Source organism: Bidens hawaiensis, unplaced genomic scaffold (genome assembly GCF_021521415.1).
Source record: "Bidens hawaiensis isolate Kalapana, Puna unplaced genomic scaffold, B.hawaiensis_p1.1 tig00000369_1, whole genome shotgun sequence".
Taxonomy (NCBI): domain Eukaryota; kingdom Viridiplantae; phylum Streptophyta; class Magnoliopsida; order Asterales; family Asteraceae; genus Bidens; species Bidens hawaiensis.
Window position 1 is genome coordinate 548,981 of NW_027491028.1, and position 4,486 is coordinate 553,466.

At 38.7% G+C, this 4,486-nt stretch overlaps 1 non-coding gene across 1 annotated transcript; it reads right to left on the reverse strand.

Annotated features, from left to right (window-relative positions):
• Positions 1–1,558: 1,558 nt before the first annotated feature.
• On the reverse strand, positions 1,559–1,665 carry LOC143624561 (small nucleolar RNA R71). Its single transcript, XR_013152141.1, has one exon. It is a non-coding gene; the product is annotated as a small nucleolar RNA R71 (small nucleolar RNA).
• Positions 1,666–4,486: the final 2,821 nt, after the last annotated feature.

Here is a 4,486-nt window from a genome sequence, read left to right on the forward strand (position 1 = left end):
AGTTTTGTGTTTGGTTTAGGATTGCATGTTAGACTAATTACTTGGTGTTTTTGGTTGTTTGCGGTAGACGTCACCGTAGGATTTGATTGGTTAGAGTTGTTTTTCTCAGTAGTTCATCTCCTTTTAGTCGGACCAAGACAAAAGGAGTTGGTTTACCTCTTTGGTCTAGTCAATTTAGTTAGCCGTTGCGAGACCACGTGCGGTTTTCTAGTCGTTGATTAGGTTAATTTGTAAGATGAATTATTTAATCTTTAATTTTGAAGTACCCCTTATTCCCTAGGTTTGTTAGGATTACGAGCCTTAGCAGAATTTGTGATTTTGATATGGACCAAGTAATAAATCATTAGGGTACTTAGAAAATAAACCATGCTTTATCTTTCTTTCTAGACGTTTTTAGGGGTCTTTAGTAAAATTGACCGTGGGGACCTATTTCCCCTTATCATTGTCTAGTTAGGTCATCTTTAGAACCCAGTTTTATGTGTTCGTTGTCACCCTAGCGTTGTTCATAGTCGTTAAGATACCTTACCTAGGTGGTCCCCCTTCATCATATTTGAGAGCTCTGTTAGCGCCGTTAAGTCCTGTCAAGTTTTCTCGTTAGTTTCGTTAAGTTAAGTAAGTTAGTTAAATTAATTAAAATAAAATAAAAAAATAATAAAATCAATTAATATTATTAGGTAGGACTTGGATTAGGGTTTATAATCTGAGTCATTCTCACGTGTCTTCGAGTTCGATATCCGGACTTTCCTTGTCTTTGCTATCCGCGATCGGTACACTTGTCGTATGTGTGAACTAGGATAGACTGTTTGGTTTTTTAAAGCTTAGTTGCGATTTGTGAATATTATTTATATATATTTTCGCACATCAAGTGTTTGGCACCGTTACCGGGGACACGGTTTGAGGCGATTAGAGAATGAACCGAATTTGGGGACTTACCTGTTTTCGTTTTGCTTGCTTATTTGTTTTTAGTTTAATTTTAGCCTAGTTAATTTTAGTTTTTCTTTATAGTCGTATGCGTCATACCCGCTTATAAGGACCTCCGAAGCTTGAAACGTCTGACGATACCGAGAAAGTCTAGCCCGAGAGAGAGCGTTCTGTTTCACCGACATGTTCTGATTCTTCTTCTTCTTCTTCTTCTTCTTATGTTTCTTCCGCTTCTTCTAGAGATAGGAACATGGGTGACCAACCGGCTAAGAGAGTAGTAGCTGACTATAGTAGGCCAACACCGAATCATCATTCTAGCATTACCTTACCGAACGGTGCCGCCGCTGGCAACTGGTCCATTCCTGTCCACGTCATGCAACTCATCAAAACCGCACTCCAATTCCAAGGGCTAGAGGGCAAAGATCCATCAAACCACATCGACATGTTTGTTCAAATCTGTGAAACTTTCAATATTGACAACATGAACGATGAAGCCATCTATCTTCGTCTTTTTCCCTTCTCACTTGCCGGCAAAGCCTACAAATGGCCGAAGTCACTACCTGCTGGATCCATCACCACTTGGGCAGGCCTTCAAGAGAAATTCATGACCAAATTTTTTCCGCCATCTAAATCCGCTCGACTCTGTGAGGAGATTTGTTCCTTTCGCATGAGGTTCGACGAGTCTTTCGGGGAAGTTTGGGAAAGATTCAAGGACCTCATTCTTAGTTGTCCTCATCATGGTTTAGATAAGTGGATGCTCATCGAGAAATTCTACAATGGAGCCACACAACACGTGAGAGAGATGTTGAACCAGACTGCTAACGGGAACCTCCTCAAGAACAAAGATCCAGATGAGTGTGTCGTCCTTTTTGATGATCTAGCAGCGAGCTACAAGGGGCACGGGGGCATAAATTCTTCCACATTATCGAGAGGAGTACTTCAGGTTGATTCGAACACTAGCATGCATGGGCAGATTGATGCTTTGAACAAACTCGTTAGAGTTCTTACCGTTAAGAGTGTCGTGAAAATAAAATGTGAGGTTTGCAGAGGGGGTCACGTCACCAATGACTGTCATGTTAAGCCGGGTAGCAATCAGGAGGAGGTTGACTTCGTCAACAACCCCTTGAGGTATCAAAACCTCGCCTTCAGCGGGACACTGGCTGGAGAAATCAGAATAACTATCGAGGGGGACAAGCCAGTGGCTACCAAGCCCAATACCAAAAACCGCGTCGAGAGAATCTATTTGGGCAGGGGAGTTCAGGTCAGGAGAGTTCGGAACGAGTGGGGAGAGAGGAGAAGAAAGCCTCACTGGAGGAGATGATGGTTGAGCTGCTGAAGCGAGATGAGAGGAACCGAGTGACAGATGAGGCGATATTTGTGGAACACGATGCTATGTTGAAGAACCAAGCCACGCCTCTAGCTAATCTTGAGCGTCATGTAGGAGGGTTCACCAAAGCGGTTTACTACCAAGTAATACCGTGAAAAATCCGAGAGGGTTCACCAAAGCGGTGTGATATACGTCTATTTATACATCTCGTATCCCGTGTAAAGTTGTGTTTCTTTAATGTTTTGAGTTCGGTTTGATTCGTGTTTCGTTTATCTTTCTTTAATTAAAGTTTTGAGTCAAGTTTATTATATGTTTACCTGTTTTATATCTTTTGGTGTCTTGCATGTTAAGCTTTAATTCTTTCTATCATTTTATGAGAAGTTTATGTTTGTATTTGTTCGTAAATGATTATATGGTTTAAATCACTAATGTCTTGTTACGTTTTCATATAGTTGATGGCTTGTTAGTTAAGGGAAAGAAGGTCTAGAAGCTTCTTATCATTACTTGGAGATCAAGGGAGATATATATCAAGTTTATGCAAGATTTAACATGAAATAACAACAAAATTTGTTGGCCATGCATAAGAGCACGCCGCGCAGCGCTAAGGCAAAAGGCAATATGCCTTCGCGGGGCGCCTAGGCCTTCTGGTCAGCCAAAAATTGCAAGCCCAAGCCCGATTTTCGTTATATAAACATCTCATGCAAAACCCAGCCGATCTAAGCAATATTGGAGCCGATTTTCCAAGGGTTTGTGAAGGTTTTGAGACTAGGAATCAAGGAGGATCATCAAGCTTTCATCCGGGTGTTCAAGGATCAATCTCAAAGGGTTTTATCGCTCTAATGTTTGTTCCTTGTTCATTATTTATCATGTCTTTCCTCTTTGTTTTTAATACTTTTTTAGGATTGTTTTCAATAATGATTCTAGGCTAGACTTCATGTCTACCTAGGTTTGATGAACATGTTTGAGACTTGATTCTTGCTTTGGACTAATGTTTTGATTATGGTTTCGTTATTTTACTAGTAAAAGACTTGATTTTGCTTTCATGATGCATATGAATGTTTATTATCTTGATTGATTGTTAAGTATAGCTTCACATAGATCTTATATCTCTTGATTGTGTTCTTTAGATTTAGGGTTTATGTTTAATCATTACTTGGTGTTTTGATTATTGTGATTGAATGGGCCCATTAGATCATAGAAGCTAGTTGACAGTTGGTTAGGGTTTTGAATGTTCTGCTAAATTCCAATAGCTGTAAGGTGAGGAATTGTTCATGTGTCTTAGTCAATCGCATGCTAGGATAGATAGTGACAATATTCTTGCTTAGTTTGTTGATCCTTGTTCATGATGTCATGTTAGATTATCAAGTTATCTAGGGTTTAGTGTTTCTTAAGATTGCTTGCTTTAGATACTATTAATTAACCTTATTTGATAACTTTGCGGAAATCAATTTAACTGATTGCTTAATAATCTAATATTCATTCTTTGGGGATTTCGTTTGATTCAGTCAAGGGTCCTTTAGGGTTTTTAGATGAATACGTTTAGAAATCAGTTTCCATATCATATTATTTGTCCATTGCTTGATGATTGTTGATACATGGGATTCTTACATAGGTAGATTCCTTCTCTGATTGGTTTCGATCTTGTGTTTAAGTGCTTATTTCTTGTTTACTTGTTTATTTGCTTTCTTAGTTTAAATCTTAGTTTAAAAACCCCCTTTAAACATTAATAATAAATAGTTGTGTCGTAAGTCGAGTCTAATTAGTTAATTAACGTAATTTATCGAGTCCTGTGGGTTTGATATTCCGGACTTACTTAGATTTAGTACAATTGACCTGTTCACTTGCCGGTGTTTTGTGTAGTTGAGTCATAAGTCTAGTTTTTATTACTTGTTTAGTTTAATTAATATTTAATTGACTGTTTCTAGCACATCAAGTCTTTTGGCGCCGTTGCCGGGGACTCTTGGCAATTGCGTTATTTAGTTTTAATTGGACTTATTTGCTATGTACTTGCTATTTGTTTTATTTTCTTTTGAGTCGTAGGAGTCTAATTACATTTTAGTATAATTTAGTTTTTTTTTTATTTTTAATCTACTCACTTAGTCCCGTTGCGTCTTTAAGGTTTATGCCACATCTTCGTTCGCAAGGACCACCGCTGGAGAATCTAGAATTTTCCCCGTCGAAAACCGAAGCTAGCTCGTCAGCAGAAAAACCATCGTCAGAAGCTACTTGTACACCAAA